This window comes from Plectrocnemia conspersa, unplaced genomic scaffold (genome assembly GCF_051122295.1).
Source record: "Plectrocnemia conspersa isolate PC_06_02 unplaced genomic scaffold, ASM5112229v1 ptg000010l, whole genome shotgun sequence".
In the NCBI taxonomy this organism is placed as follows: domain Eukaryota; kingdom Metazoa; phylum Arthropoda; class Insecta; order Trichoptera; family Polycentropodidae; genus Plectrocnemia; species Plectrocnemia conspersa.
The window spans coordinates 29,379,877-29,404,795 of NW_028277174.1; the positions used below are offsets into that span (position 1 = coordinate 29,379,877).

General features: G+C 31.3%; 1 protein-coding gene across 4 annotated transcripts in view; it reads left to right on the forward strand.

The window, feature by feature from the left end:
* kek5 (leucine-rich repeat, immunoglobulin-like domain-containing kekkon 5 protein) overlaps window positions 1-24,919 on the forward strand; it is a 653,879-nt gene that overhangs the window by 256,989 nt on the left and 371,971 nt on the right. Inside the window, exon 1 of one of the 4 annotated variants that reach the window (XM_088194857.1) lies at window positions 6,647-6,705. The exons of the other annotated variants lie outside the window; for them this stretch is intronic. The gene's annotated coding sequence lies outside the window, so the exon portion shown is untranslated. Of the gene's footprint in view, window positions 1-6,646; window positions 6,706-24,919 lie in introns of those variants that run through there. 4 annotated transcript variants of the gene reach the window in all.

The window sequence follows — 24,919 nt, forward strand, 5'->3', positions numbered from 1 at the left end:
AAAGTTTTTATTATTTAGAAAAATAATATTACGAGCACGTTTCTGTGAAACGTAAATTTCAGACTACGTTTTTATTTCAAATGTACTTTTTAATACTCATCCTATTTAATTTAACAAAAAATAGACGTTCCATGTTGTTTCTCTGTGACGTGCTTAATAAGATATATTATAATCTATTTCATGGTACTATCTTACCACTATCGTCGAACAAATAGTCCAACCGCTGATATCGCCAACACTTGACAAACAACCCCTATATATAAATTTGTCCCTCGCCACAATCTCAACTCGGCCGTTTTTTTTCTCCACCGTCACCGTTCTACGAATTAAACGTTATAAATACCCGTCGATCTTACACCAACATCCATCACTTTCACCATCCGCCCCCGGGACCGTTCACTTTCTCATTTCACCTGAGGAATTTCATCCCCAGAGGAACCAACAGATTTATACCCCGTGAATTATGTCGCCATTATTGCCGTATTACTAGGCGGCGGCGATTTTTCAGACTTTACAATTTTTCCACCAACCCCTATTTATTCCCTTTCAGCTCACTTCAGGGTTGCACGCCCATCTCCCCTTTTTAAGAGCAACGAAAGCCCACTAGCTTTTTGCCCGATTCACGGGGACTGGTCGTATTTAACGCTAGGGGAAGCGATTTTTTACCCTCTCATAATTCACCCCCAGCGAGAACTGCATATTTTACTTCCTCAGCATATTTATAATAAATATTGTACTTTTGTACAAAATAATAAACAATAAAAGAATTATTAAACTCTTGAAATAACGCTTCAATACAATGGTTTTGATCGTCTTGCATATCTGATATTGATCACAGTTATCTTTATCGTTGTCGATGATAAAAGCCATTTCGGCATTTCAAATTAAAATATATATTCAAGTATATCCTAAAAATATAATTTATTATATAATTTTAAAACGTAATTAGTGATATAAAGCTTCTTTACGTTAGGGTGAAAGAAAGAAACATATAGTATTAATATTGTATAACGAAGTCTATTTGATTTGGAATAAAGAATATGGTATCTTGTATTTGTTACATTATATTTAATGAACATAAAAATAGTTTTCGAACATTATTTGTTGGATATCTAAAAAAACGTATAAAATCATTAAAAAATATGTTTTTCAAAGTGAGGTATTTTTTGTACGATCCAGAAAATAATATAGTGATCAATCAATGTCTGCCAAGTAAATTATCAAAGAGAAGGCAAAATATAGAGAATTTTCAAGGTTGCTTTCATAGAATTTGATGTAATTTATTTTTTTACATATTATATATAAACATATTTTAAGTATAGCTAATTTTATTATAATATAAAAATCTGATTTTTTTCATTATTTAATATTTTTGAGTCAATATAAAATCACAAGCCTAGTGATAAATGTAGTTTTGAGATATTTATACATTTGCAAATTGACCTATATATTAATAATTTAACAAACATACCAAGTTGCATGATGAATTAAAAACATTAATGTCAGTTAAAATTCTTTAACATCATTTTTTTGTTATTATATATATATAATAAATACTATAACGATACTAATGTTAGCATAATGCAAGGGTTATTACGTTATTTTCAATTAAATTGCGCCATTTAAACAAAGGCGCTTTATAAACGTACCAATAGGAGAAATCGTTATATTTTAAAACTCAAGAACCAGACGTAAACAATTATTATCAAATACAATGCTTACATAAACTAAAACTTCCATAATTGTTGTTACCACTAAACGCTAAATGTTATGCTTAACAATGTATTGTACTGTCGTCGAAACAATAAACATTGTTTCGCTTTACACATAGTCTTATTATTCATAATTTATTGTGGTCATCGAAAAGCAACCACAAAGGCTTCGTTTATATAAATCACCCGGGAGAAAAACTGTATCATCAAAAGGGGCGTTTGACATAACAGTTGAATTGGTTTATAGTTTGTGCTTAGTTAATTATATATTAAAATTAGTGTTATTTCTTATTTAATTTATGGCTTAGAAAAATGTCTCAAATTATATAAAACGATGATGATTATTTTATGAATATTTTAGACAAAGCTTCATAACAATTAGCAATAAATTAATATGTTACTAATAGAACAGAATTTTCTTTATTATAATTGATTTCAATTTATAGGATGAGATCTTTCCATTAAATTTTGTGATAACAGTGATAATAATAATTATCTGTTGTGCTATTGTAGAAACTGTAAATGTAAATGCCGCTATCGGGCGGTGGAGGTAAAATGGCAGATCTCGGAAGTCGGGGAGTCTTCGCTGGAGTGTCGAGTTGTATTATTGTCGGCTGTGATTTGGCGAAGCAACTGGGATCTATCGTGATATATTCTTGTGATGCTGCTGAACCTCCTTGTTCTGTGCCTTCATTTTTATAATGCTGGTTTAAGACAGCTTTGGTGAATTGCAGATTAGGATGTTAGCGGACCAAATGCATAGCTTCTTGGATACATCCACGAAATGTGTTTACGTCTTAAAATTTAAATGGTTATGGTGTAGAGTAGGGTAGAAAGGGTATGGGAGCAATAGTATTATGCGCATCGTAGAACATATTGTATATCGGGCATTCTTTCCAAACAAGGAGTAGTTTTTTAGCAGTATTTATATAATAATTAACATCTTGGGGCGGATGTGCTATTATGTCGCCCGTGAAATATTTCTAAATAATAACACAACTGTTTGGTCACGACATATTTTTTGTGTTGTCACTGAAAAATATACTGTACTATAAATACTTGAAAAAAGTCTAGCTACTAGGTGGCATATTGATTGTAAGTTTGTAAATTTGTTTACCTTGTTTATGTTACAGTGAGGGATTAGATTAATATACACAAATAAACAAATCCATATATTTTTTATCTTCTCTTCCAAAACCTCTTTCTTTGGGGTTTCAGTTATTATTTTAAATGTTTTGGTCTAACGTTACTTGCCCGCAGGCTGGACCGGAGTCGCCAATGATATTTGCTTGTGATCAAAATTACTCTCTATTTACGAGCTTTATTCACACGTCGAGTATAATAATTTTCAAAAAGCGAATGTTTTAGAGCTTTTCCGGCGAATCGACGCCGGCCCTTCCGGTAGATTGATCGAGTTTTTCCGTGCAAGAAAAGCCGATTATTTATTCTAAGGTCAGGCGATACAACAACAAGGAAGGGTTTCGCCGATCTGATTAATTGAAACCCGATTTGTTATTGAAGCAGACGCAGCATTATTTGTTCCTAGCCCTCGCTTGCTCGAAAGCGGCCTCTTGTTTGCATATCGGCGCTCTTCTGTGTGCTGCTATTTAACGAAGGGCCAGACGCAATTAACTTAATTGATCAGAACAACAAAATTTAATTAGAAGCAGGCGATAGAGGCGTGAATTCGCAAACGAAACTCGTACTCTGAATTTGTCATGCGAAATGGGAAGATTAGCAAAATAAAATCACTAAAAACATATTTGCATACCTAATTATTAAGCAAATGCGTGTTAGATGTTATTTATTTTTACTTGTTTTCTCATTAAAAAGGATCGTGACCTGCAATCTTTGCTTTACTGGATTTCTTTAGGTTTATTTTGAATCTATATTTTTTACATGGTTTGGCGATCTTAGTAGATCTATTTTCTTCTCTCGTACCTCTGATATTCTTAATTAGTATAGTTTTTGCTCCACAGTATATGTATGTATATTTGAATAACTAGAGAATTATTTTTGTGTATATCGCTTTAAGGGGTGTGATTTAGCAGCCAGTATGACGCAGGTGGAAACTAGTGAGAATATAATTAGATTATATAATATTACATATTACGGCAGACTATGAATGGCGAGTTTTTTTCTCCGAACAGTTGTGGAGAAGCTGGCGCAGGGATGATGACGGTGGAAGATTCTCAGAGGTCTTGTAGGTGGCATGGCAGCGAGTGTAATGCGGAAGTTGATACCTCTCTGCTGCGGTGCTCGTATGGTGAAGCCGATCCCTTTCTGGTGCGAGCGTCCATGACAGTATGTTGTCCTCGGGCGGACGGGCGTCTCCTAGTCTCTTCGAGTGTGCCGGAGTCTGCGAGTGACTGTTTGTGACTGCTTTCTCCTCATTGGAGTCCAGGCTCAAGTATCCAGGGCTGCAAAGCTTGCTGACTAATCACAATCATGCAGCGATCATTCAGTCAATCGCTGTATTCGCTTCTTAGAACACGAAATAAGTATTCGCCTTAAGGTGACGTTTGCTTGATGAATATCTCCGAGATCGAAGAAGTATGTATGCTTAACGGGAATTTGTCTTCCGGTGATATATTGTTAGCTGTAACTGTTTCACAACAAAAAAATATTCATTCAATGCATCAGAGAATCCTTGTGTGTCATTTACCTTTTAGTTCAGGTCGTAATAAAAGTCGTAACGAGAGCCACTGTATAATCGAACAATTGTTTAATAATCACTTTTGGTCACAGTAACTACAAGAATGAGGTCCCCATATCAGCCTGCCATCTTCTTCGCTTAAATATTCGACAGTTAATTTAGGCTCTGCCGTTATTAACAATATTTCAATCATATCACAAGGTTATAATTTTATGTATATTTAAATTAAGTAACAATTTACAGGCCTCTTGAAACGCAATGATTTATACATAAAAGCTCGCAATTTTTAATTCTGAATTTTTTCGTAAATTAACTATAACTAGTGAAAAAATTATATATATATATTTAATATCGTTTTATCTCACGTATAATTTTAATATTTAATTCTAAAGTTTTAATACGCTGAAGGTTTTATATGTGTTGTATCATCGTGATACATATGTTTTATCATGTTGTATCATCGACCATTAACTCATTAATGCGTTTTTGACTTCTATATTTATTTGAAAATAATTTTTGAATAAAATCCTGAAATCTTAAATCATTACTGACCAAGTCTTTATTATACTTATTTTGTAATACTGTTTTAACTTGATAATTCGCATATGCTTTTGAAGTCTTCCGAATAACTTTAATATTTTTTTATTGTTGTTGTACTTGTGATATTCAAAAACACTTTTCATGAAAAATAAAATTTATAAAACCCACAATTCATAGCTTACGCGAAGTGATTATTTTCAAAAAATATTTTTCAAGAATTTCTTGAAGTAAATGCAGCATGATACTAGAATGCTTAGTCACGTAAAATGTTATTTTTTTCTATCAAATTACTAGCAAGAATCTATTACTTTTCTTTAAATAAATGTGATACATAATACTGTTCATCACAAACAAAAAAATAATTTAAATTGATTAAAAACTTCTTAAGAAAGTTTAAATTTAAGTTTTATGTTATTAACGTTAATTACAAATTTGAACCAATTTCTCTTTAAATTTAAAATAATTATTTTAACAGATGTAAAACTAAAATTAATTAAGATATTGCAATTTCAACTCGTAGACAATCTTTGTCTTCACTCTTTAAATGAATTTACTTTTTTGAAATTTACGTAACATATTACGGCTTAGCTCCACTAAAGACTTTACCACTATTGCGACTCTTAGACCGATATTTATCTAGAGAAATGCGTTACTATAATAACATATACTGTTGCGTGTAGGGATACGCGTGCTGGTTAGTTCTTGGGTCTGAATCCAAAACAGGTGCGTTTGTGTGTAAACTTTTATTGAGCTCGGCGTGATTCGATCGCTTCGTAACGACTGCTGTAAAATCGGGGACATTCCCGAACGCTGTATGACGGCGTTCGCGAACGCATACAAAATGCGAAACGGGCGTCAACATATACCTATAAATTGCGATACATTTCCGGTGTGGAGATACAGTTTTCTCATTGAAAATAAATCGGCAGAATCAATATTTAACACAACTTTCTTAACCTCTTGGTTGCGGAGACTGCATGAATATAGTTTATATTTCTTAGAAATGTATCTGTGGCATGGTGGCAACACTGCGGTCGAGGGGGGGGGGCAGTGGTCATTGGGACGCGGTGCGGGTGCGATGCAATCGCGACCCGTCCGGGCGTTATGGCGGGAATGCGCGTTTGTGACGTGGTGCGACGCCGACCATTCAACGGCGAGGGCGACGTCGTGTCCTGGTTCGCCAAGCTGGAGAAAACGTAGCGGCAATCGTGCCGTTGTTTCTGGAGGGACGCGCTCAGGCGCCATTAAAGCGGCGCTGTTGAAGGTGTTCGCTCTTGACGGCAGAAAGGCCTGCATCATGTTGAGGAAGCGAAGATGGGATGGCGAACACCCAGAAGTGTTTATGGAGGAGATGCGGAAGCTCGCGATGGTCGCAAGCCTCGACAGCGATGCTTTTTTGTCGGCCATTTTGTCCACTGTCTACCAGTTGAAGTGGCGAGCGCCGCCACCGCCGCCGCCGCCGCAGTCGTCGTCGTCGTCGTCGTCGCCGCCTCCGTCGAGACGCCTGATGCCTGACGCGAGCAGAACGGCAACCCTACGGAGTTGGTCGAGTTCGCGAGGCCATCCTGGAGCAGTACGCGGAGCGGCAACCCAGCACGGAGGGCGCTAGCGTCGGCGTCGGTGCGGCGCGGCTCGGCGTGGCGCGGCGTGAGCTACTTCAGCTGGTAGGCAGCGGACAAAATGGCCGACAAAAAAGCATCGCTGTCGAGGCCTGCGACGATGCGGTGGCTCACATCTGCAACGAGAGTGCAAGACGAGTCAAGCCATTTTCAACACGATTGCCCGGCGGGAAAAGAGGTTGGGAGTAGGGATTTCGGTATTGCAATTAGTCGATCCCGGGATAATTTTCGTATTTATTTAATATTAGCTATATTATTTTATCTATAAAATTAATTTAATATCAATATTACAATATATTTTTAGATCTGTTTTTTATAACGTACAATGTATAAAGTACGTATAATTTTAGACTTGTACATTCATAGACATAATTAATAGAAAACATTATTTTGAATAATGTTGGATCTGATTTTGGTTCCTAAGCAGCCAGTTCGAGGTGATGACCGCGTGAGCCTCCATTTTTAAATAACATCATTTCTTGGTTTACTAGTGCAATTACAACTTTTGGTTCACCTGTAACTGTTGTTACATTGTTTCTTGTTCAATTGATAGGGGTTTTATGTGAGATGACTGGGTTGAAGTAAATTTGATTGATGACGTTATTTGTGTCTCTGATGTTTCGATTATATCTTCATCTTTTTCTTCACTTAATCTTTCAATAGTTTCTTTTATAGTTTTACGAATTGTTTTGTTGTCATTGAACGATGAAGGGTTAAATAAATATTTTAGTGTTTCAGTTAAATCTGTTCGGCTTCGTTTTTCTACATTCGAATTTCAAAATTGCGTCGTCAGAGTGCAGTGCTTCGACCGACAATTTTCGAGGTTTTAATACTTGTATAGTTTTCATTAAATGTCACCGAAAAATTCTTAATATCTTTTAGAGTTTTTTGTATACATGTTTTTAAAAATATTTTTTTTCCAGCATATTATAAAGTCTGTTCCATCTGGTTTTACAGTCAAATTAATCGATGTAGTAAATATATTGAATGGTAAACCATCTCGAGATGTCATCTGTGTAAGCACAGCGTCGAGTGATTGATCTTCCTTGGTTAAAAAATTGTAGGATATTAATTTTCTTTTCAACGGTCGATCGGGCAATTTGGTGGTGCAATTCAAAACTGTTACATAATTGACAGATTCAATACTATATCTCTCGGAGAAATTATATCAAAATGTTGATTAAAATACGAATACATTTGCCGATGTTGCAGCATTTCAGTTAAAAGCTTTTTAATATAAAGCGGCGTCTAGAGTGTGCGCTTTGTTAGGGCCGGCTTACACACGCCGCCGCCCGTCTGGCGGCAAAATCGAACATTAATTTGTCGTCTCTTTGTGACAACTTCCCCCATTTGTTGCCAGTTTGACGCGCGATCAATTTGACAGAGCGAGACACGAAATCTCGCTTTTCAAAGTATTCCGGAAATTTTTGGGAAAATCTTCGAGGGCTTTAAGAAAATACCGACGTGATAATTTATATTCATTAACGAACACGCTAAAACAAGCCCAAGGGAGCGTTTTCCTCTGTTTTCCGCTTTCCTGTGCCGTTTGTTTTGCGTTTTTTTCGTTGTGTTTGGTTTATTTATTTCATTTTATTCTTCTCCCATCCGCCGCCGCACAAATAAAAGTCCTACGTACTTTTGCCAACTACTCGAGTTTTTGTGGCATATTTATGTTCTGCTGGCCCCTTTTCGCTAGGAAACACTTAGTTGTACGCTGATTCCATCGCTGGATTTACGTCGTCCGCTTTAAGCGATTGTGCCCCTGATCCAGACATAGTTTCATTGAAAATAATTATTTCCAGTTCTATAGCTAAATTTAATTCACAACAAAAGTATACACTCGTACAAGTGTGATGTTGTGGACTAAATCATAAATATAAAATACAAATATTATGTTTATTACGAGGGCACAACTATTACAGTACTCAATATTTTCTATCGTTTGTTATCCTTTACAAATCTCATGTTATTTTAATGTGTTTAATATTTTTTCCCTATCATATATCGCTATTAAATTATATTTCAAAAGTATATTATGCAAAATAAGACATTTGTAGTAAGGTTTATTGATTACATACATTTCCATTTTATATATTGTTTTAAAAAGATTTTTTTTCATAAATGCATTGTTTTTGGAATGATTGTTGAAAAGAATAAACTTCAATAGGATGACGATTTTTTTATAATGGTCGCGAATAATCGAATGACCAGAACGGATAGCTCTACTTCCGTTGATTATAGAACTTCTAATTACGAAGGAATTTCGGGCTTCCGTATTCTACCTAATCATAGAAAAATATCAATAACAGCTGTTGCTGTTTAAATACATTTTTCATATTTCGAACAAATAAAAATAAATAACCTCTCTTTGGATTATTGATTCATTCATCAATTCATCAAACTCTTTATTTAGAGCATGACATTTATTATCAGGATTATCTCAGATTTCAAAAAATTTTAACATATTTTATATTTGTATATTAAGTTGATATGCAAAAAAACATATTATTTTCTACATAAAATGTATTTTTTCATACAATGTTCACTAATTCCAGAGAATATTATTTTCTACATAAACTGAATCTTTTTTATAATATTGTATGTCTACAAGTTGATACATAAACCAGGCTATTTTATATTTGTAACATTAAAAAATTGTTATTATTATTAATTCAGATCTTTAGAAACGATTGAAATAAATTTTTGAAGTTCATATTGATTTGAACTAATGATTTATAGATTGTTATATACAAATGCCTTACCTGAATGCACTTTATGACATATAGAATATACATAACATTTTTGAACTATCGGCATTATTTTGACATTTTAACACGATCTAATATTATTCGCTTTATTTCACGAGCAAAATGTCGCCCACTTATATGAGATAGAAAAAAATATATATAAGAAAGACCATAAATCACCAAGCGGCGACTTTAACAACTTTCGAGTGAATTTTCATAAATTTTCCCTTATTCACACACGCCCACATATATATAAACCGCTATGTAGGTATTATGTATATAAAAGCTCGTAGGGACGAAGCGAAAGGGAATGCGTCCCGTTTGACAGCGATTCGAAATTAATCCGGATATCCTTGACAATGACAAATATTAAACCCTCTTAAAAATAACGCCAAGACTCGCATGTATTAGACGCCGGTTCGTCCTGTAGATTGATCGGGCTTTTCCGTGCTGGAAAACCCTATTATTTATTCTGAATATCTGATATTATATTTAGCTCACGATACTTCAAACTATTCAGCATAAAGTGCAGTATATTTCATATCCATTTACTACGTTTTACCTTATTTTGGTTTCACTAGAATTTTTCGTAATTCATATTTGATTCGTTTTGGCCCAAGTATCTCAAGTGTAATATTAGATCAACTCCATAATTGTTGCTTAAAAAATGTGTTTTTATGGCGATTTTAAAATATATTTCTACGTCGCGTATGTTCCTGTTTAACGATACTAAATTACCTATATATTTTTATTTTATTTGAAAATTAACCAAAATACTAATATCCTAATTTTGTTTGTTTCAGGTATGTTCCTTCATCCAACTTCATTCAAAATTGCCGTATTGCTACGTATAGATAATGGGTCCTTTCCGGCGTCGCGAGTTATCTGCCATAATTATTGAGTTTATCACACAAGTATGTACGTTTATATTGCGCCTAAAACACGTTTCGCTAGATTGCCTTTGAACTTATCTATCCTTCAGCATCAGCGCAGTAATTATCGGTCGGAGATTTCGCCTTGGCGCCGCATAATGGAATATTTACACGTTATACTCCATTTCTCTAGTTCCCATCCCATTTGCACGTCGACTTGCCAACGATGTGTAGAATATTCCACCTGTCGTCGATTGTAGTCGAAGTCGACCCGTGGGTCTTTTTTGAGAAAATTCAGCAAATGTGATGTAAATATGAGCTTTAGAATCTTACCATTCAAAGTTACGATCTAGGATATATGTAGTTGGATCTTTCGATGCAAACGTCAAATTTCGCGTATTTGCATACTGAACCTATTGACTGAGTTATTTATTGACTAAAAATTGTGTTTCAGTGAACGTTTTTATATATAATACTTGGAAAATTAAAACACGGTTAGTTCATTTAAAATTATATTTCTAAAATATACATGCTTAGGGATCTAGAATATTTATCGATCGCAATTAATTGCCAGCAAAGCGTCAATTGATCGCATAAATAATTTATAGACTACAAATGATCGCTAGCATATTTTATCACCAGACAATACTCGTTTTAAACTTAAAATAAGGTTTTTTACATACAATACATTTTTGTAATTTTTACTATCTGCATAGAGAATAAATATAGTATCACTGATATTAACCAGTGTAATTATAAATCAATTGTTTGATATATTTAGTTAGTTAAATTGTATTCATTCTATTTAAAATATAACTTTACTGTAACAGTTGCGAAACGTTCAGATGCTATTTAAACCAAAACCTAACATACTGAAAGTTCTCAAACTAATTATAAATTTTAAACTTCCATTAGATTAATCCGTTTAGGTCAAGTTTGGGTTTAAATAGAAAATGTACGTTTCGCAACTATAAAATTAGGTTTCATATACATTATAGAACAGCATATTAATTAATATAAAATATTTAAAATGATTTAAAAAAAATTTAGATTTGCCACACTCAATTTTTCATTGTATAAATGAGTTTGTATAAACACATCGCATTGCTTCTAGATGGTAAAATATGCTAGCGATCGTTTGTAGACTATACATGTTTATAAATTCAATTAACGTGGCGGTTAGTTGTTAAAGATGAATTGCAGGTGATACATTTTTCTACAGTAGAATAACTATTTATAACAACAATACTAATAAAAATATATATTGCCAACAAACTTTTTGTATTGAAAATTTATGATTAGTTTAAAATAATTAAAAGCTCGCTAATATTCAAATATATATTAATGTTTAACATAAAATAAAAATAATTTAAATAATAAGCTTAAATGAATATTTTTTACTTTAATTATAAACCATGAATAAATTCCTTTAATAATATGTTATTTGCATAATCAAATACGGTTACCTTTATCTTAATTAAATTACTCTTGAAATTTTATATCTTTGTATTTATAAAAAAAACATAATAAGATTATATAGTACAGTTAAAATTATTCGATAATTAATTCACTATAAGATTTAATATTTTAAAAAATGGAATATAAATTGAAATAGATTTTAAAAACTATTACATTATTTTAATAAAAAAATATGATTTTACTTTTTACTTTTGCCCTTATAATTATTTTTAACGTGGCATCAACATTTCTATGATTTGTGATGTTTTTTATTGTTTTTTTTTAAAACACCCTTTTGCGCTTAGATTTTGCATACTGTTTATTCTAAAAAGTGTAATGATTTGCAGATTTTCATAATTTAGAATCTGTTTTTATTATCGATGATGTGCTTTTTCCTTGAAATCGTCCCTGTTTTTACTTATTTTTGTACTTTTATGCTTTATTTTTTTCTGGATAATAGAATTTAACAATAAGTTTTTAATCGAAAAAAAAATTTTGACAGAATATCAAACTGATCTTGATTATTTAATTACTACTAATATTGCTATATTATATAAAATTAAATATTATGGTGCTATATATATTACAGTAAATGTGTATTTTAAATAATGTCAGTTATATTTTTATTAATTTAAATATAATTTCACTAACTTTTGAAGTCATATTTAAATTCACTTTTAACAGTATATTTCTACTAGCGAAAATGATTTGCTGCTCTAATTTGACAGTTGCAAAACGTCCGTCTACTTTTTAAACTTCCTTTCATTGGGTCAAGTTGGTCTAGGTATTTTACCTTTTAACCTTGTTTGCTATATTTCAACTGACTGTTTTTTACTTTTTTGTATTAGTGTGTTAAAATAATTTATCTTAACATTTTTCTAATATTAAATTTCGTTAATTTATATTTTATGTATTTTTCGGCTTTTGTGGATTTTTAAATTAATTCAGAGGCTCTTAATATTTTTTTATAAAATTAATAACATTTTTTGTTATATTCATTTACGTGCTATTTAATTTATAAAAAAATATTATATAAATATAACGTGTGTTTATTTATTATTTCTTCCGTTATATGTATATGTAAATATATAACTATCTGGGGTACCTAAAAACAGCGAAATATCGACGGTCGTACATGTACGGCGATACCGCTCAACGGGCTAAAAATGATTTCATTAAATTATATTATCAGGAATACCAGTTACCTGAAATTTATAAGTATTTTTATTATTATTTCAATCCAATGGAATTGCGATTAAAAATGAATAACAAATATAGCACGTAAAGGGTTAATGAACTTGCTTTCCTTATCCATACGCACAGTCAGTCGATACTAATTATGTTATTTTTGTTTATTATTTACGCTTCACTGATTTTCCAAATCCCAGACGAACGGAATCGACTCATTATTATGTACATAAGTAATATTAAATCGGATGTATGTAGCACACTATGTATTATATGTATTACGTAGTGAGCAAATTAAACATGCCTCTTTATGTCTGAATATTATTCAATAAGAGCGCAATTCGACGCGGTATCGCTTGTATAAATGTTTGTATAGGTTCGAACTGTGTAGGTTCAGCCACGGTATTGATGAAGGTATACACTACCTAGAGTTTGGTTATTCGACAAAGCGGCTATATATCTCATCTCATTTCCATTATCCGATATAAAGAGGAATCTTTTCCACTTTATTTTCGGATGAAATGGACTGCTTTCAAAATGGAAATCATATGATAATTAAGATTATTTCCACTTCATTGCTCCATTTCGGCCCTGAATATAATAAAAAAGAACGATGCGTTGAAAAATTATCGTAGATTCATCCGAAAATTTATTCATCCAAAGTCATGCAGAAGGTCGATAGACAGATGCTTTTTTTTCTATTGTTGTGTAAACATCACTGTACTACAATTTAAACCCAATATTTACACCGTTCTATGTATGAACTTCAATACATTTACTGTATTCTCTTAAAATAGTATATATCATATGATTAAAAACCAGTCAAAATTCAAGCAGAACATTAACATTGCTTCGTTACAACAATGCACCGGCAATAATTGTTTTAAATATATGAATCTGTGTATAGAGTATTTCGGCATTGCCTATGCACGAATTCTTTATGCAAACGATCGCTTTTGATTCGGATGCTAATTATTTAGGTACCGAGAAGAAAGCGAGATTAAAACGTCAAGCGTTCTGTTAAAATTCTGGGTGAAAATTAAATAAAATGAAAAAGGGTCGCTTGCTGCTACAATGGTTAATTTTGAAGAAAGTGTGGACGGAAATTTTAAATGAAAAAAAAGAGGATAAAAAAGGACGACCGTGTTCCGAATGAAAATTTGGGAAACGTCGCGTTATCCGGTTGTGTTTGTTTTTATATATTTTTTTCCACCTACAGCCTCTCATATATATGTTAATTTCCCGTTTTTAATTGAAGGTAAATACGAGGATTGGAAAGGGTTGAAAACGGCAATGTAAACTGGTGTATTTGCGCTGAATTTGGAATGTTTATTTGAAGTCGTTAACATCGGTCAAGAATTTAATTATTTATCTTTGCACAAATTTGTCGCTGAGTGATTTTTATTAATTAAAGTAAAAATCAGGAACAAATATTCACCAATGTTAATCTCATTAATCTGTAGCTTTACAATAAACCCTTTAATGAAATTCTATGTACATCATTAAAATTTAGCATACCAATTATAATTTATATTTTAAGTCTCAGTAAAATAGTTTTTGCATAATTAATGAATAAAATATATATTTAATTTAATTAAGCACAAAACAAAATACCCCGGATTATAATTAAAATCCAATGAAATTATACTATTATACAAGAATTGGATTAGTCTTAAAGTATTAAATTGTATATAAACCACGAATTTCAAATTAAAGTAGTGGGTGTTTTTAAAATAAATTAAAGTAATAAATTTGTACCTGTTGTCACTTTATCGTACAAAATCCAGAAAGATTATTTAATAAGACAAGCTCGGAAACCAATAATAAAACTTATTTACCGGAACATGATATCACACACCGCGAAATTTCTATTTATGTCCCCAAGAGACGTATTTGCTTCAAGAGCTGTTTTGTCACGTTTTGACCCACGCAGAGGTCTCAAAGGACTCCAGATGTAGTCACTAACATTTTTATTAGCGATAAGAAAAGTATTCCCAAAACACATATTAACGTTGTAGCCTCTTTAAAAAAATATATATAATGATACCCTCAATTATATTTCTAATTTATTTTAATCGCACTTTTCTGGAAAATTATAAAGTAGCATATATATATCTTTTTGTTTTATTTTTTTTATAAATTGCTATTGAAGGTAAAAAAAATATGCTCTTACTTAACTTAATATTAGCAATACGTTGCATCTATATAATTAACATAAATCATAATTGAATAATAATTTAAAGTCAACTAAATTAGTATTTTATTAATCTACAGTAGCGTTAAAAATAAATAAGAATTTAAGATATATACATAATCCTTTATTTGATTCATTGAAACTTTGTATTACTAATTAGGAATATATCTTTATTATTTTTGAGTGGTTACCCAGCCAATTGATCGTTAAATATTCACAAAAAATATAATACCGAGTCATCCATAATTTAATTGGAATAAAAATGTTATATTATTCTTACGTATTCGTCCATTAAATTATCGACTATTTTTCACAGTTTGTCAGTTGTAACAAATCAATAATTCGGAGACAAAAAAAATATTTTGGCATAGTGCAATAAATCAGGTTAAGGTTATAAATAACCCTATAAAAAACGTATATTTAAATATATGATTAATTTTACAAACTAACTATTATTTACAATATATGTTACTCGTTAATTACCATTTTAATATTTATAATTAAATAAAAATATGAAATAAAACGTTGTAGGTTTTTATTAACTATTAAATGGTACAAATTTGCGTTATAAATTGACAATAATTTATATTTACGTGACAACGATTTATTTTAATATTGGCCGTAGTTCTGGAGAGAAAGAAGTTCACGGATAGTGCTGGATGGCCAAAATATCAGCTGTTCGGCTCGCGTTCCAAAAGGGTCGGTCTTGGCTCGGCTCCTGCTGTGGTGGATGCTCCTTGCGGACATCCAGAGGTTATTCGACATGATGAAGTTCCAAGCAGGCGTCTCGGAAGTCTTTGCTGGCGTAGGGTGGACTTTGGTGGAGCTGCTTGCTCCTGTGCCAATGGCAAGAGGGATGTAATTTTGTATTGAAACTCTAACCCCTTATATAGTGGACTTCCGTCAATATTATTGTGCAATATCGTCCTGCTTCTCACGGTTTTTGGTCCTCACGCAAGGTGCAATATTCTTCAATCTGGATTTTATTATAAAATAATCCGTGACGTATTAAAAGTAAGATGTCGTGTCCCTTTTTGCGTCGGATTGCCGGTTGCAGACTAGTTTGTTGAAGACGTAAAATGTTATTGCTCTGTATGCAAACTCCCCTAATTCTTGGTCGCGCTTGATTAGCAGATCCGCGTGTGGGCGAGGGGTCGATTAGATATGGGAAACTGTTTCATCGCCTTGTCTCAAGAATATTTTTTTTATGACGACTTAAAATAGCGGTTATTAATTTTTTGTATCGCTGTTCCAGAAAACTTCCCTATTTCTTTGTCACGCTTGATTAGTACATCCTCGCGTCGGCGTGGGGTTGATTAGATATGTGAAACTGTTTTATTCCTCGATTCCATATCAAAATGTGACCGTCAATATGTGGTCCCCACAAACTAAAAATCTTATACAATTTCAGTAAAATAAAAAATATTTAAATTAAATACTAATTTGAGTACATATAACTGAATCTCTGGAACAATTGTCTCCAGCCTCTATTCTTTTTTTAATTTATTTATTTATAATCTGTCTATACATAAACAATTAATATTTTTTCGATTACGATATTGGTATGTAAAGAAAACATTCCATTCCATTCCTCTCCATATTTATTATTACAAAATCTAATTTATTTTATATAATACTAATTTATTGGTTTATACTTATTTACTATTTATTTTATCTATCTGTCAGGTATGTCAGATGATCTAAATCAGCCATGGCCACGTTTTTTTATTAGCTCTTTGAGCATACGTCCTGTGAACGAGTCATATCCAGGAGCTTGAGTAGATTATTAAAAGTTTAGAATAAATAAATAAATGCATCAGACAATATCGAATATGTCTATTATTCCTGTTGGTTGATGGCAAAACTTTTGTGTTCACAGACTCCTTCGATTCTCGTCATCTAGCTCCTTAAGCTCGTTAAACAAACAGAATCCAGAACTGGTCTGAGTCATGCGGGATGGTTAATATTTATACCTGCGCCTTCCTTTTTATATTATCATACAAAATATACCCCCATTCATACTTATAATTAATTTTACTCGCATTTTTATAGAAAATTACTCTCAAAGTAGCATATGTAGGTAGTTCAAATGCAAACGACTTTGTCCAGACCATTCCATTTTATTTTCATAATTGGCGTTGGCGTTGAGCACACACAAAATTTCGTCGCGCCCCAAAGCGCATTATACATAATATAATAACGCCGGTGCTTCTCATTCAGAATATTTTACTTCGGCACGGAAAGCTGCAATTTTCAGCAACATTGCGACAAAAGAGAAAATAAGAGAGAGAGGAGCAGTCGCGAAAAAGATCTCCGGCGATATTATTTTAAGCTGCCTGTCTCGAATAGAAATAATCCCACGATGACAAACTTGTCATATCCATTTGTGGAGAAGAGCGCCTTCAACGTAATCTTTTCCTTCCGGTAGAAAGAAGGCTTCCGGTGCTGTTATTTGTTCTTATTCTATACAATATCGTTTATATATTATAAATAAAAATTCTGTTAAGTAAACATTTTTGAAAATAGCGAATCGAAGCTATAGATTTTGATAATTTGTCAATGATATTTATTTACGTAGTTGTTATGAATGGATAGTATTTTATTATAAAGGTTAAAAACAAATAACTATAATCTAGCCGACACACATTTTTTATTATTTATACGAATTAAAGTAATATTTTATCCACGGTTTTGTAAAGATGCAAAATATACAAAATAACAAAATACCAGTAAAAAATTTATGTAGGGACACTGAAATATTTGCTCATTTTTTTATACATGTATATTCGCTGAGAAGTAGGGTGGCTTAAATCTTTGGATTTGTGGATGGCTTTGGCCAGGAACTGAAAATTTAAATATTAGACACTGTAAAATCTGTTTATATTCCTGCCGTTTAGTCGAGGGAAGAGGTTTCTCAGAAGCAATATTTTTTAGTTTACCTCCCCGAAATTGATATATCAGAAATTCATTTTAAATTTCTTAAAAATTAGTTTTTATCCCATTTAGTCCAGCAAAAGAAATTTCATGAAATTGCAATTGAATGTAAAACATTTGAGTAAAAATCTTCATTTTCATTTATATTTTTTAAGTTTATTTTTACACAAGGTTTTCCTGCTTTGTGGTCTTAAGAACAATATTTTGTAAAGTAACGCATTATCAAGAAAAAAATAACAATTTCATATATAAACATATAATTAGGTTAGCTACACTATTTTAATCATAATAGTTTATACAGTAAGTTCTCGACTTACGCGGTTAATTCGTTCCAGAAAAATTCGCGTAAGTCGAAAATCGCGTAAGTAGAGGAATACTCATCCGATATGTATTAAATATTAATACATTCCCCCAATCATCCGAACGATACTTAAAAGAACTAAATGCCGTTTTCTTGTATGTATACATTAGGTTAAAATGAAAATAAAAGCATTATAAAAATTTATTCTATGTGTAAAATGTCTACATACATTAATCTTAACTTTTTTTACAAAATAAAATGAGAAACATAAAAATAATATTTATACATACATATTCATTAAAATATCATGTCATAATGTCTATACTATTCCATTTCAATATCTTTAGGTGTTGGATTTCTTTTATCTAATAATAAACCGTACTTATCCAGTGAAGATTGTACACTAGATCTTTTTTTCTCATAATAGATATTTTTGTAACAGGAAATAGCGTCCTGAACTGCTTTATTGGCTTTCTCAAACCGATCAATGTCGGGATCTTGTGCTTTTAAACAAGCCATTCCTTGGTCTATCAAATTGAGGCATTCTTTCATTTTTTGTACTCAAATTCTTTTGTTTCTTTGACTTCCTCCTCTTAATCACCGCCGTTGTTTCTATATTCTTCAAGTTCTTTTAAATCTTCATTGTTTAATTCCACTCTATGACTTTCTAACAATTCAATGAAATCATTTTCATTTAGATTTAAATTTAATTGGTTTGTCATTTCAACAAGAACATTAATTATGTTATCTTCCTGCATGGGGTCTTCAACAACTTCAAAAAATTGAGGAGTAAGCTTCTTCCAAACGTTTTTCATGGTAGACTTTACAATTTCATTCCAGGCAACACCAATATTTTTAACAGCTTCATAAATATTGTGTTCTTTCAAAAACTGTGTGAGTGATATACTGTTTGCCCTTTAGTTACCTTTATGGCATTTCTAAAAATTGTCCTTAAGTAATATTTTTTAAAGCTTTGTATTAGACCTTGATCCATAGGTTGTATAATATTATAGAGGTCGTATTTGGGGGCAAAAATGCTATTTTGATATGTTCGTGATCACACGGTGGATGTCCCGGTGCATTATCAACCAGGAACAAAAATTTACGCGCAAATCTATATCAACATCGATATTATAACAAATTTTAAATTTTCGAAATTTTTAACCGCGTAACTACGAATCCGCGTAAGTAGAAACCGCGTAACTCGAGAACCTACTGTATATAATTTTAATCATAAACTGGAATAACGTAGTCTGTGAGGCGCTGGACTGATAATCGAGAGACACACTATTTATACAAACGGGCCCAGCTACAAAGTGACATTTATTGATTGTGAGCGAAAACTGTAGTTTGTAATTAATCGAATGGATGTTACTGATATACAGATTTTGTTTTAAGTCTGTCTTTTGGTCTTTCACGTCTTACTTATAGACAGTGCTGTGCTTATCTAATTCATTGAACCTTAATTTTTTGTAGTTTAACATTAATGCCATCTATTAAAGAACACTCATAATAATTCTGAATGAAAACCATATTATCCCACTATTATTTAAAACTATGACTATTACTAAATACAAATATAGACATATTTCGTAAAAAGCATAAATCCATATTTTATAAACTTGAGTTGCTAACTATATATATAATACAATATTGAATTTAAAATATAACCACTGTTAAAAAGTGGTGTATTTCTTGTTGTAAATTATAAAATATTTTTTTTTGTGCTGAGTTTGCAGCTAAATAAAAAATCTAAGTTTATTGTATAAAATTGAATTTACTAAATATGTATGTACAGAGCAAATATCGGACGGCAGAGTCTACTCTGTGGTCGTCAATTGCCTGTGATTTGTGTCAGAGAGTAGGTATCGTGGTCGTCGTTGATTGTTTTTTTTATAGTAATTGTGTCACATATTTTATATTAATTCCAGTTTTTGACTTGGACCATTAGACTAATTAATTAGCGTAGAACCAACCACTTTAATGAAAGCTTGTATGTGTGATAGTTACAAAAAACACGTATAGTTATTATCTGCTTCTAGGCACGTATGTCGAAATTTATAAAGGTTGGGTTTTTATGCTGCTTTATAACTAATATTTTTTAAAGTTTGAGTGGCTATCGTGAAATTTTCTATGTTAATTATTGTTAAAAGCAAACTATTGTCATATACATATTTTTTTAAATATCATTTTTGAAACCCTTACAGTAATAATCAGATAGTAATGTATTTATTTATATTCTTTATTTTTAATTTAAAAAAGCGTTTAAATAACATATGTATCTTATACATATTTACAAATAAATTTATATATGCCGTCTAATCTGTATTATTATGTTAAACATGTAGTTAGCTCACTTTACACCTAGGGCGTGTCGATATGGTACATTTTTTCACGATTTAATCCTCGGATACATTTCTCGGGGCGCTTTTCGGCCTCTGCTTACCGTTCATGAATTATTAATGGTTTATGCATGAGCTCTGTTTAATATAATGGGGAATCCATTTCGGATGTGTCGCTAATGCGCCCTCCGACGTTGCAAGAGTCATTCTGGACCTTGAGTCCCGAAAAGACATTTACATACGTTTCGGTTTGCGCTCAATTGCAGCTCGAATTCAATTATGTGCAATGTGACGCCATTGATTCCGTCGCTAATCGATTCTCGTTCGACACAATGGGCGTTAACACTAGAACGAATATTTCGACAAGGCTCAATTAATTAAATATTGAAATTTGACTACGTATAAGGAACGATGGAAAAGACATAAAAGTTATCAAAGCATTCGAAAATATGACTTTTATCTTTACCATATTTATTTATGAAGTCGAGACATAAAAAATAATAATCTATACCATGGAAGTATAATCACTAGTACAACAAAAACTTAATTAATAGTATTTTTTAATATATAAATTAATTGCAAAACTATTACTAATCGTTGCTTAACTTTGTGTATATGAACTAGTTTTATGATTTTTTGGGCTGCCCTGTACGTTTTCTACATTACATTTTAAAAGTCGTCCTCTATTTTTGCTTTAATGTTTGTGTTTGTATTTATTACCTTGACTCAATTGTACAATACAATTACTTAATCTAAAAAAATACAAAAGTGATAAGGGTTAGCTAGGTTATTTTCTCAATGCCGCAATGCGATTTCGGTTCGGTGGCACAGGGGAGCTCTCGATCGTTGCCGGGGCCAGAAAACACATTTTATCTTGGCACTTATCTGCCGAGAAACCGTGTCCCCGGGGAAGAAATTTAACGATAGAAATCGACTTTTGATACAGAGGTCAAGTACGAATTTCGTACCGCGGCTCACCGGGGTACAATTAATAAACGCAATCGGATATCTAATAATACGTTGCGCTCACATATGCGCGATAATTTGCCGCGATTAAAACGCGCAAGCGAAGTACTTACTAGAAGATTAAAAACTTTGATTGAACTCTGTGTTAAAAGTAAATATAATAATACACGGTAATTTCCCACATATATGGTCTAATTTAAGGTGCTTTTTGCAGTTAACTCTTATCGCAGAATATAATATTAATACTTTTAACCAACGTTTCAAATTAAATTTAGTAATAAGATAATATTTTGTATCGGTTTCAACCACCTACACAGTGTCACAATTAAGAGGTCATTTTAACGATAATTTGAAAAACTAAAAGAGAGATTAAATATCTCGAATGTATTTTTTAATATTGTATTATAGACGGCTTTGAAATCACAGCCGTCAACAATACACATTGACACTCCAGCAAAAACTCTTTGACTTGCAAAATCTAGTATTTCAACTCCACCGCCTGATAGCAGCATATTAATTTCACTATATATACATATTTATGTAGTAATTATTATATTTATAAAATAAACTGTTAATAGCTTTTCCGGCGTCTATTTAGCTGCAAAGTCACACCCTTTGGCCTCAAATTCCAAAACTAACATGTCTGTCTATTTAATGGGAATCGTTCGTTTATATAACAGAAATATTAATATGATATATAATAATTTTAATTTTGCAAAAAATATAAACTATTACTACTAATATATATAAATATTCCATTTTTTAAATAATCAACTTGTAAAAATAAATATTGTATAAACAGCGTTTATAATATACAAAAAAATATCGTTTTCTTTCTCTATATACATTGTTAAAAGTGTTTATTTTCATATGCTACAAAGGGGTTGGGGTGTTTATATTGTATCTTGTTATTATACTCCATTGCTTTTCTATATTTGTAACATATTAAATTTAGCTATAGTATTTATACAAATAAATATTAATAAAATAGAGCCGATATTTAACGTGAATAAAATTGCCTACAATGTAAACTATTATACATTCAGAATGAATACGCGTTGAAAAAATCTATGCATGGAATAAATTGAAGCACATTTACTATGGAAATATAAAGCTTCAATTGGAAAAAAAGTCATATTATTTTTAGTACTCTTTTACCATTTTTTTCAACTTGTCGCTTTGTGCGCTCGTCAAAGTGAAGCGAATAGTTTTAATACGGTTCAAGTGGATTTTTTTCATTCGATAGTCAATCAACGTTATAGGCCTTCAGATGTATTTAATTTACAATATCCTAGTAATTACTTGTAAGTTCAATGTAATGAACAAATCAATTTTTACTTGCTATAAAATCGATACACATATTTAAATTTTTTTTTTAAAACTATTATAATTTTATTTAAAATTATATAGCTCTAAATTTCAGTGATATTTTTATAATTTGTAAACACAAGTTTATAAATGTATCACATACACTATAAAGTTAATATTTATGATACATATTTATATTAATTATGTAAAATACTGTAAATATTGTATATGTATATGAAATTAGTAGCGAATTATCATAAAACTTATCGAGACTTAAAAAGTGATTTACAATAATTCTTTATTTTCATTGCATTCTTCATTAAAACAATATCAATATAAATAAAATTCGTGAAAAAACATATTACAAACACATTAAAATATATTACGTACTTTGTGATTTAAATAAATATGTATGTGTTTAAAATATTGTGACACTATTTGTTAATATTTTTTTCTTCACTGAAAATAAATTCCATACTAATAAAGAACAGTAATACATAGTTATGCTTGCAAAATCAGTGGTTCTCAATCTGTGTTTTTTTAAATTACTTTGTAATTTTTTTTAAATGGCAACAGTAAATTTTAATAAAAATACATATTCTTTATTTATTTTTTGAAAACGTTTTGGTACATATTTTTAATTAATATTTTTCAATAAATCAATTTATCGATGGTTCCTAATCTGTGGGTTGCATTTAAACTTTTTGGAATTTTTACGCAAAAGCTGTGAAATCCGTATTCGTAATTGATGCATTTAAATAAATTACTTTAACGATGGTTCTCAATCTATGTTGTTTTGGAATATTTTTGGAGAAACTCTCAAAATAGTATAAAGTTTGATAGAGCGAAATATCTTTCATTTTTAATGAAACGGGCTTAAATTCGCGAAATATTACAAAAAGCATGTTTTAGATACAGCTTAATTTTAAAAACATGTCACAGTTGTGTTTATTGTTATTAGCAAAACTTTTTAAAAACTAACATACTTATCACAAAAAAACAGTCAATATAGTAACTAATATAGTTACTATATTGACTGTTAATACAATCAAATTAAATAGATTTTTTTTAGTGTGATACGCTTGAAAATAAGTATCCAGGTGTAGTGGTACTTCACAGTTTTTATACACATAATTTGTATTCGCGGGGAACTTCCTCCAAGCAAGACTGCTACGTTTAACACGAAACCATTGAATTTCATTTTTGATGTTGGGTTAAGTTTTTAAAAAACTCAGAAAGAATGAAAGATACCACAATGTAGAAGATAGAAAAATACTTTTCTAGGCCACTTCAAAGTTTTCCTAAAGATCGGCTTGTATGCAAGATATTGGTCTGCTAGATCAACGCCACTCATAAAATTGTTATAGTCAAAAATACAATCTAGTTCCTGAATGGCACGTTTATTTACCACTATTTACTAATTTAGCATTGTGAATCATTGAGATCATTTGAATATTCCTATTTTTTTGTGTCTCCAAATCTGCAGCAGTATTTCTTCTTTTCTTTTATGGCATGTTTCTCCACGTCGAAGTTTTATATTTTTTAGAAAATTTGCTAATCCTCGATTGGCTCTAATTGTTCCACAAATTCTAACATTCTTAGCTAATAAAGTTAAAGCTAATTTTACGCTGTTATAAAAATTATCAGCATGAAGGTGGTGCCACTTGTTTAATGGTATTTAAAAAACATTAGTGAAATGAGCATTTAAGACCAAAAATAAACGCCGAAAGCTATTCATTTTTATAAGCTTTGAAACTCGTCAATAAAATATTATTTCGAATAAGTATTGTCCTTTGTAATTAACAGACACTTGCCCAAATTTGGAAGATTTAGAATTAAAGCTTTTACAAAGGGATGGATTAAAAATAGTCCTAAACACTAATACGATTGACAATCAATTTGTCTTTATCCCATTTGTCCAAGCTTTCTCGTTGGCTCATTTTAAAGAATGTGGTACTTGGTCACATTACCAATTATTTGACATTCACTCGGTATACTTACTATCGAACTAGCAGACGATTCAAAGACTCTCAAGACTCTTTTTTGTACGATACAGACAACTAAAATATATATTTTGTCCGA